This window comes from Podarcis gaigeae (genome assembly GCF_964106915.1).
Source record: "Podarcis gaigeae genome assembly, chromosome: 17".
Lineage (NCBI taxonomy): Eukaryota > Metazoa > Chordata > Lepidosauria > Squamata > Lacertidae > Podarcis > Podarcis gaigeae.
This window is the reverse complement of record NC_139694.1, coordinates 14,252,334-14,263,163: the sequence shown is the minus strand read 5'-3', so window position 1 is coordinate 14,263,163 and position 10,830 is coordinate 14,252,334. Positions and strand designations below refer to the sequence as shown.

Below are 10,830 nucleotides of genomic sequence, written 5' to 3'. Positions count from 1 at the left end.
ACCAAACATACAATTGAGAAGAGAGAGTAATCTAAGATCTGAAGATAACAACCTACACAGCTTGCCTATAAAAACCAACAAACTGGAGCGGTTCTAATCTTGAAACCTTCTTTCCTTGTATTTTTATGTATCATTGCAAACAACAAAAACAACAACATGAGCTCCAGCCATCAGGTGCTTTTTTTCATATGCATCAACATTAATTTGATACCATTTTCCCTTAATGTGTTCCACCTACTTAGGGTTACCATTTCATCTGACTGCCTCACCTCTCCTTTCACCCAGTTCTGAGGCCTATTTGATCCTTTTGTAACCAAAGGGATAGATGCATCAGTCCCTTTATGATCCATGCCAATTCCACATGTGTTTATCCTTAAGTCAATTCCATTCCATTATTGCATTATTAAAAATCGATGTAGAAATTCATATTGAGATAGATATTAAAATAGTATTTTGTAGGGCTGTGCCAACAAAACCCCATTCATTGTTGAAAAAATGAAAAGCATAAAACTTGAAACTGCTAAATTTATTTTAAATTGAGAGGAAAAGTAATGCAACAATATTTGATTATCTTTCTCAAATACAAAAGAAAATGTTTCAGCACACAAATCATTTTGAATAATCTTGTGAATCTCTATAAAAATGTGCGCCTCAAAGGTCAGTACTGCACTCTGCTGAGGTCCATGCCCTAGGCAGCTGCCTAGTTTTTGCCTAATGATAGGACTGGCCCTGGGTGCGAATGGCAGATAATGTTAGACTATAACTCTTATTTTTCCCAGTCACAGAGCATGTTGGCTGGGGCTACTGGATTTCAAAAACAACTTCCCATCACTAGTCTAAGGCCAGTTTGGAGGTTCATGGCTGAGCTGAGATTCGATCTGTGGGACTCTGGATCATTGGTAACATTTCTAATTACTGTGCTATAATAATTCTTCTCTGCTACCAGCAGTTACTGTCGTTTTTAAGACCATGGCATTGGGCACCCTATGCTAATTTCTAAGGAGAATTTCAACCAGTCCGGTCCATTTTCATAGATGTCAAGAAGAGAATATACTGCCTCCTAAAAAGGTAGAAAGAGAGAGAAAATTTCCATCTAAATTCTCAGATTAACTGTGATATAACTGCATTTATGGGATGAGAGCAAGCATGGTAATTTTAAGATTAACTGCCTTAATCAAATACCAAAATCAATACTTAAGAAAACATCAACAAGAAAATCATCTTCCTAATGAATACGCAATTACCATACATATCAACATAAAATACAACTAGATGCCAACCTGTTTATTTTCTCTCCCCCCCTTTTTCTTTTTTTAAAAAAATCATTGCAAAGTGGGTGGGTGGGGAAAATCCAATCCTTTTCTTCTTGTAGAATGTGGAGCTATTTTTAATGGATGCCAGGAATATTTAAAAGGAAGTTCCATCTTACTATCTTATTCCTGATCTTGGCCCTTGGAATACTAGCAGCAAACAAATGAGGTTTGGTTACTAATCTCTCACACCATCACCTGGCTGGTGACATCATGCCTAATAAATCCTACTAATTTTATCAAAACTCTTTTGATAAGACAGGCAGCGTGGTGTAGTGGTTAGGGTGTTGGACTCAGGTTGAGGATACCCAGGGTCAGATCTCTACTTTGCCATAAAGCTCACTGGATTATCATGAACCAGTCACCATCTCTCAAACTAATGCATCTCACAGGATTTCTCTGGAGATATGCTAGAGTAGGCAGAGGTGAGACAATGAAGCATGCCTCTTTGAGATGCTTTGCTCCAAAGGGAATCTCTGTTGGCTGTCCTTGAAATTCCTCAGAAGTTTCATCTAATTTGAAATTAATCTTTGAAAGACATATTGGTGGCAATACTCACCAAGAGCTAGCTCCTCACTGATCAATCAAATTATTTTGATATTGCTGTTTTGTGTCTTGCCTCCTGTCCCTGCGTAACAACAGAAATAGCATTATAAGGGTTCTGTGACAGAGATGCTACTTAGTCCCAGACATCCTTCCTTCAGGGAATCTCAGAGGGACCAAACTCATTCTAGTCAACACCAACCATGCTGGATAACCCAAATGACTCATTTCCAGCTGTGGGTTGGATACAGCATAGCTAGATGTCTACATTCCCTATTGGTGGCTCCAACATGGAATATATATCCTGGTGTGCATCAAGCTGATTCAATGGTACCTGGATAAATATAGCGATAAAGATTTTGCATCCAGGTCTGCATTGGCTGGCTACACTTGCACAACACTGGGCAATCCTACTCATGCCAACTTCTGAATATTGTATTTCCGTATTGTTGAGACCTGCCCTGAAATTTTATGGGGAAGGGTGGGCAAGTCATCCAATGAACAGTAAATAGTAAGGACAAAATGGGGCTTATTCCTGGGTAAATGTTCATAGCGGTATACTTGAAGGAGCATGTCCACCCCCATTGTTCAGCCCAGACACTGAGGTCCAGCACTGAGGTCCTTCTGCCGGTTCCCTCACTGCGAGAAGTGAGGTTACAGGAACCAGACAGAGGGCCTACTCTGTATTGGCGCCCGCCCTGTGGAATGCCCTCCCATCAGATTTCAAGGAAATGAACAACTATCTGACTTTTAGAAGACATCTGAAGGCAGCCCTATTTAGGGAAGTTTTTAATGTTTGATGTTTTATTGTGTTTTTAATATTCTGTTGGGAGTTGCCTAGAGAGGCTGTGGAAACCCAGTCAGATGCGTGGGGTTTAAATAATAAATTATTATTATTATTATTATTATTATTATTATTATTAGCATTGCAGCTACAGAGCTCCCTCACTACATCAGGCTGTTCCATATGAGCAGTGTGGTGTAGTGGTTAGAGAGTTGAATTAAGATGTGGGAGACCATAGTTCTAGTCCTTACTCAGCCATGAAGCTCATTGGATGACCTTGGGCCAGTCACTATCTCTTAGCTTAACCTACCTCACAGGGTTGTTGTGAGGATAAAGTGGGGGAGATGGAGAACCATGAGCTCCTTCAGGAAAGGTGGGGTTTAAATGTAATAAATAAATAAATATGGAAAGGACAACCAAAATTAATGGCATTTACTATCAGTGTATTTAGGATCAAGCTGACAATCTGTCTTGGAATCCAAACAGGTCCTCCTGATTCGCAACAGCTTAAATCAATCCAGACCATACACCACAGAAGTAGGCTTTTTTTTAAAAAAAAAATGCAAAGTACTGGAATTGCATTTTTAATGGAGACCTGCACTGAGCTACTGTGTGCCTCAGCTTTAAATGGAATTTTATGAGTATGAGACATCATCAAAGATTGATGCTGCCAATGACAATGCCAATAAATACTTAATACTGTCTGTGAAGTGCCATGAGTGCAGCCTTTACCGATATTATCTGACAGAGTGATTATACATGAATGCAGATGGTTACTGCCGCCATTTCCCCCATCAAGATTCTGTACATTACTGAAGCAGAGGCCTCTAAACACCTTAGGAATCTTGAAATCCAGACAGCACCCATAGACAATATTGATTATAGCTCTCTACACTGTAGGACAAGGGACAAAGAAATATGAAGTGTATGAAACCAAGCCAGTGTGGCTGCGCTAAGAACATAAAGAACTGCCTAGACTAGATCAGACCAAGGGTCCATTTGACCTCACATGGTACCTGAGTGGCCAACCAGATGCCCCACAAAGTTCAGAAGTGAAGCTAGATGAAACATAGAGCTGCCCTGTTTCATATCCTCGGACCTTTTGTACTCAGAGTTATACTTCTTATGGCAGGGATGGGGCACCGATGGCACTCTGCATGTCATTTGGATATCTCCAACTCCCAGCAGCCCCAGCTAGAATGACCAATATTAAGGAATGATTGATGCTGTAACCAACACCTGGAGAGACACAGGTTCCCCACCCTTGGTCTATGGATTTGGAGGTTGCATTTATTTGGCATGGCTAAGAGCCACCACTTGGCCTCTCCTCCATGAGTTTGTCTACTCTTTTAAAAGCAATGTGAACAGAACAGATGTAATAGAAATCTGGAAGACCAGTAGGTGGAGCTACTGAGACCGAAGATCATGGCCACTGGTCCCATCACCTCCTGGCAAATAGAAGGGGAAGAAGTAGAGGCAGTGAGAGATTTTCCCTTCTTGGGCTCCATGATCACTGCAGATGGTGACAGCAGCCACGAAATTCAAAGACGCCTGCTTCTAGGGAGAAAAGCAATGACAAACCTAGACAGCATCCTAAAAAGCAGAGACATCACCTTGCCAACAAAGGTCCGTATAGTTAAAGCCATTGTTTTCCCAGTAGTGATGTATGGAAGTGAGAGCTGGCCCATAAAGAACGCTGATTGTCGAAGAATTGATGCTTTTGAATTATGGTGCTGGAGGACACTCTTGAGAGTCCCATGGACTGCAAGAAGATCAAACCTATCTATTCTTAAGGAAATCAGCCCTGAGTGCTCACTGGAAGGACAGATTGAGACTCCAATACTTTGGCCACCTCATGAGAAGAGAAGACACCCTGGAAAAGACCCTGATGTTGGCAAAAATGGAGGGCACAAGGAGAAGGAGACCACAGAGGACGAGATGGTTGGATAGTGTTCTCGAAACTACCAGCATGAGTTTGACCAAACTGTGGGAGGTAGTGGAAGACAGAAGTGCCTGGCGTGCTCTGGTCCATGGGGTGAAAAAGAGTCGGACACGACTAAATGATTAAACAACAACAACAAGAGAGACCTTCTTTTTTGGGACCTTTCCATTAGCCACATCTCTTATGTGTTCTTCTCTATTGCTTAGTCAAAGGCAGTACTTTCTGTTTTCAGTCATGAACCTACTGCCAATCATTTTCACAGAATCACTACAAGTTCTCCTTAAAAGTGTAAAGTAAGGCCTAAAACTTCTGAAATAGCCTTTGCTGGTTTGTGACACAAGCACCACAACCCAGAGATAACCAAATGGAATTTGGTATAGAAATTAAGAAGGTAAGTCATGATTCAAAGCCAAAGTAAGGAACCCGTGGCCCTCTAGATATTGCTAGATTCCAACTCCTGTCTGTCTGAGCCCCAATGTGTATTGTGTAGGGATGATGGGAGTTGTAATTCAAACAACATGTGGTGGGGTCACACCACCTCAACTCCTGTATCCATTGTCAAAGTGAGGAGAAGAAATGCAAAACGCATTGCAATGCAATTATCTTTAATGAAACTTCTTGATCATTGAGATTTACTAGCAGCACAAGAAAGAGAAAATCATTTACTCTGTTTATAGACCTCATGATTTTATAGATTTTAAGTGTCATATACTCACTTAAGACTTTTTCTCTCCAACATTTGCAGTTACTTTAGCAAAGAAAATATGCTCCAATCCCTTGATCACTCCAGGTGCCTTACAAATAAGCGGATGCAATTCTGTAAAGTTATTGAGATTACCACATCAGAGAAAATGAAGATTGAAGGTGGGAAGAGTGCCATTAAAGCAGATTAGAAAAACAACAATAAAAATTTGCTTGTGAACTTAACAAGGTCTGTAACAGCAAGATAAGCGGGAGGGAGATTTTATATCAGTTTCCCCAGATTTATTTTTTAAAAGGATCTCTCAGGTGAGCACTAGATGAAATCTTTTATGGTTGAAAAGAAAAAAATAATCTTGAAAATATTAATTTGTCTCAACCAATGGCCTAGATATTATAAACAGCCAGGCTTAAACAAAGTGAAACCTTCTCAATATGGAAAGTTGGCCTACAAAGGCACACAACATCTATAGCATACATGATGAGAATTTATTGGAACAAATATTTGTCCTGAGCTCGTTTCATGTAACAGATGAAATGTTGGATTAGGACCTGGGAGCCTGGAACTCAAAGCCACACAGAGATTGACCCCTGTGTATACTCAGCTGTCTAGGTGTCAATTGGTTCATTCTCCCAAATTCATAATTTCTATAACTATATTTGGACTGAACAATCCTTCAAACAGAAGACTCCTTCAGTTAGAGGACTGGCCTCTCTAAAGTAGGATATATGGCCCTGCTAAAAATGACCAAGAGATAGAATTCAGGGACTGGTTTCTTTAAAAGAGACCTTGTCATTTGTTAATAAATGTGTACTACATGCCATGCATTTTGAAGCACATCAAAGAGGCACTAAACAAACAAAATGGACCATCTCAATAAACTTTCCAGCTTCTGCAGGACAGAGATAGTTGAATATCTCAATTTCATTGTTTTCACAGTTTCTCATTTTTCCAATCTTAAATTCCATTCTTCACATGAAAATTGAGCAGAATTTTAGTGCAGATTTTTCATAATGTACACATTTGTTTGTAATTTCCCCTCACACACACATTTTTGCAAAGCAATTTTCCCTAATGCAATGCATTTTCTATGTTCTTTCCACTAATAGATGCATTTTTATCTGAACTTTACCCTAGCACACTTTCTTGTACACATTACTTGACTGGAGCACTGCATCGCAAAATTTGGCAAAGTGCGAATTTCTAAGGATTGCTGTATTTTGGTTCTCGGATTGTTTCAAAAAGGGCAATGTCAGGGAACTGCCATCGCAGCTAGCAATCAGCGCTACACCAGGGATAGATGGGGGCCGATGGGGGAAGCGGAGAGGAGGCTCCAGGACTCTTCGCAGGAGACCAGCGAGGAGAGCACAAGTCCTCCGCTGCCTACGCCCACCCTGCGCAGAAGACTTTCGCGCAGGGAAAGTAGGCGGCGACTTGGCGTCAAAGAGCTTCTTTGCTGGAAGAGGTTCAAGAAACGCCCACTGACGGATTCTGCCAGTGACTGAACAGCCACGGAGTGGAGGGCTGTCCAGAGGGCAACGGCTTAACCAGGCAAACTAGCCCGGAGAGGCGGTAACTTACGCACAAGCAACCCTTAAAGCCATTACAGGCAAATTACGTAGATTTGCCTTTAAATGTGAACAGATTTGAATTTTTCCCCATCTGGGTTAACCTGTGATTTCTTATGCCTCTCTCATACAGCCTAAGTGCCGGTTAGACCATTTGTGAGAAAAGTGTGTACTCTGGATGCTAGTACTTAAACTTTGCTGATGTGTGAACTGTGTGGTTTATGATCATGGGCCTCTTTATACTGCCACAGCAATTTCTGAGGAATCATCTTGTCCCAATAATCCTTAACACAATTACATTGTGTAGCTGCCCCCACCCTCAGGCTCTACTCTTAGAATAAAATGTTATTATAAACCTTAATGATTTATTGCAATCTTTGATTATGAGAATTTTGAACAAAATTAAGTGGTGGTCTGGCACCAAAAGGGCATTCTTTTAGAACTATATGATCTAGGATAGGAGATTGAAAAAAAGAAGTTGGCACCCAAAGCAGAGGTAATATATATAAAATCAATTGGGATAGTTCTCGCTTCTGACTCTATGCAATAAGCAATAAATATTGCACACATTTTTGGCAAAAGTAAAATGTGTGTATTGCAGAAGAGTAATTAAAATAAAATAAATAAAATAAAATAAAATAAAATAATTGGCATGCAATGCTTTCATTTGAACAAACTTCTTATTGCATCTTCACAGCACAGAGGCCAAGAAAAATGGGTTGCAATTATTCATTTCATATTGGCAGAGTTTGTTGTTCTAAGGTGATCCTGCTGTGTTTAGTATATTTTTAATCTGTACATTTTGAAAATTGTGGGGGTTTTGTTCTTTTAAAAAAGATTTTTTTTTATTGTGAACCATGGTATATATAAATAAATGAAGCTGGTGGACAGCAGGCATTTGTGTACTTCAAGAAAAAATGTCTTATATTGATCCCAGGAACTGGAGGGTGTGAGAGCCAATAGCACAGCCTGTGTATGTGTCAGGCTTCGGGGAAATGGCTTCCTCCCTCCCTTTGGCTGTGGATAAGCAGAACAAAGCGAAAATAGTCCCTTACCAGTTAAAGAGATTTTTAATGTTCACAGCGAAAGAACAAAGACTCCATCTCAGAGGAAAGGTGCTCCCTATTAAGGTTTCCTCCCACTTCCCCCCGAGTCACCCCCGTCAATTCCTCGTCTGGCAACCTGATCTCGCAACCATTTGGCCTTCTGTGTAGCTACCTTACCTACTCTCCTTGACCTTGGACTGAGTACTGGGACAATTTCCAGTGAAAGGGAATCTGTTAATTCTCTCTCTCCCTGTTCTTCTCCTAGCTGTTCCCCACTCAGTTCTGCCCAGCTGTTGTCTTCCGAACTCTGTCCCTGGGCAAACCACTGCTCGAAATCTATACTGCTCCCCTGCTCCTGGGCAGCTTCAGGATCCTGGTCAGGAGCAGAGGGAGGGGGAAGCCCCCACCATTCCTCATCAGAGTAGCTCTCCTCAGCTTGGTCTCTGACATCATGGTGTATAATTGGGAAAAAGTTTGGATCCAAGTGGTTTTGAGTGGGGAACAACTTGGATTCTTCTGCAGCAGGGGATGGAGAATCTTTTTTCAGACAGAAGACTGCTGTGATGGCGAAGATGGTGGTGCTGGACTCACCCCTCTGTATCTGTTGTGCAAGCTCCCATTGCGTGCAAGGCGACCTCTACTATCAGGAGATGAAAGGTTACCAAAATTTGAAGAAAGGCTTCTGCATTCACCAGGTAACCAATGAAAAAATGATGCAGGGCCCAGTATGATCTACAGTACTTTTCCAGGCTGCCACCTATCGCTGTCTTCTGCGTTGTGTCCACGAACACTTAGCATTGCATAAAGAATATCATGACAAAGGAGAGCAGTTGGTAGCGGAAGCAGCTGGTGTCGTAGGCCTTAAACTGCCACAACAGCCAGGAGGGAAAGGATGGGAGCTGTAAATATAACAGACTTTGTTCTTTTTTAAATGAGAATGCTATAATGAGTTTAGTTTCTGAAGACACGTTTCTTTAAATAAAAATACTTTTAAAAGGTGATAAATCAAGGGGACATATGCAGCCATAGATCACTGGTAGAGCATCTGGTATACAGACTGAAAGTCCCAGGTTCAGCATCTCCAGGTAAGATTGGGATATCCCCTGTCTGGACCTGTAGACAGCCACTGCTGGCAAGTGCAGCTCTGCTAGATGGGCCAATGTATATTGTGCCAATGGATGTCTTTGTACACAGCTGCTTCTTAGCTCTTCTCAGTCGAAGGGTCACACTCCCTTCTGGGCAACCTTTTAGGAGCGGGACCTGAGGCAACAGTGCATGAAGCAAAAAATGTGAGTTGTACTTTTCTACAGTAGGGACGTGGGTGGTGCTGTGGGTTAAACCACAGAGCCTAGGGCTTGCCGATCAGAAGGTCGGCGGTTCGAATCCCCGCAATGGGGTGAGCTCCCGTTGTTCGGTCCCTGCTTCTGCCAACCTAGCAGTTCAAAGCACAAAGTGCAAGTAAATAAAGAGGTACCACTCTGGCGGGAAGGTCAACATGCACTGCTGTGGTTCGCCAGAAGTGGTTTAGTCATGCTGACCACATGACCCGGAACCTGTACGCTGGCTCCCTCGGTCAGTAAAGCGAGATGAGCGTTGCAACTCCAGAGTCGTCCGCAACTGGACCTAATGGTTAGGGGTCCCTTTACATTTACAGTAGGCTGGCCTCTACATAGGGCCAAATTCAAAGTGATGGTTTTGACCTATAAAGCCTTAAATGGCTCAGGACTCAAGGACTGCCTCTTTCGATATGAACCTACCCGGACCCTGAGATCATCTTCTGAGACCCTTGAGAGGTCCAGAGGGTGGCAACATGAGAACAGGCCTTCTCTGCAGTGGCTCCCCATATGTGGAATGCTCTCCCCAGGGAAGTTCGCCTGGTGCCTTTATAGACAGCTACTGTTTTCTATGCTCTGGTAACCTCAAGGTTATACATAGGGCTGCCTTTGAAGACGGTTCAGAAACTTCAGCTGGTGCAGAATTCAGTGGACAGGTTGCCCACTGGAGTAAGATGGTTTGAGCATATTACACCAATCCTGGTCCAACTGCACTGGATACCGATTAGTTTCCAAGCCCAATTCAAAGTGCTGGTTTTGACCCATAAAGCCTTAAGCAGCTCAGGACCGCAATACCTCAAGGACCACCGCTTTACATATGAACCTCCCCAGACTCTGAGATCATCTTCTGAGGCCCTCCTTCGTGTGCCTCCTCCACAAGAGGTCCAGAGGGTGGCAGTATGAGAACAGGACCTTCTCTGCAGTGGCTCCCCATCTGTGGAATGCTTCCCCCAGGGAGGTTCACCTGGTGCCTTCTTTATACACCTTTAGACACCAGGCAAAAACATTCCTTTTTAACCAGGCCTTTGGTTGACCTGATTGACACCCTATATCCTTTTAAAATGTGGCTCCTTTGGGGGGGTACTATTTGGGTTATTGTTGTGATTTTGATTTTACATATTGTGATCTTTTCTGTGAACCTCCCTGAGACCTCCGGGTATAGGGTGGTATGTAAATTCAATAAATTCAATTAAAAATAAATAGGTGGACATGCACCTTTCTCTAGTCTACTTCCAAGGAATCAGGAGCTGGCAAAAGGCATGGCAACAGAGAGGGTATGACCTCCAAACAGTCCTGGATGACTCCCCCTGGCCCTGGGTCTGAGGCTCCCCAGCCCTATCCAAATGGTAGAGAGAGCTTTGCATTGTACTCTGTGTGTTTGCCTTCTTTGTAAAAGTTTTCTTCAAGAGCTATTTCGGGGCTTTGAGATGGGATAGAATATATAAATGCTGGCGTATGATGAATGACAAGACTCAATAATCAATGATAAAAGACCAAAAGGAAGCTTTTGTTTTAAGAGCTGGTTATGTGAGCTGTTTGGAAACAACCCAGATCACTTCTCACATCATTTTATTGCAAGCCTGCGGACTTTCTTGTCCTCTAT

At 42.3% G+C, this 10,830-nt stretch overlaps 1 long non-coding RNA gene across 1 annotated transcript; it reads right to left on the bottom strand.

The window, feature by feature from the left end:
- Positions 1–642: 642 nt before the first annotated feature.
- Positions 643–8,653, bottom strand: LOC310834531. Its single transcript, XR_014559293.1, has 3 exons — positions 8,556–8,653; positions 1,870–1,938; positions 643–1,060 (listed from the first exon to the last, which is right to left on the bottom strand). It is a non-coding gene; the product is annotated as an uncharacterized lncRNA (long non-coding RNA).
- Positions 8,654–10,830: the final 2,177 nt, after the last annotated feature.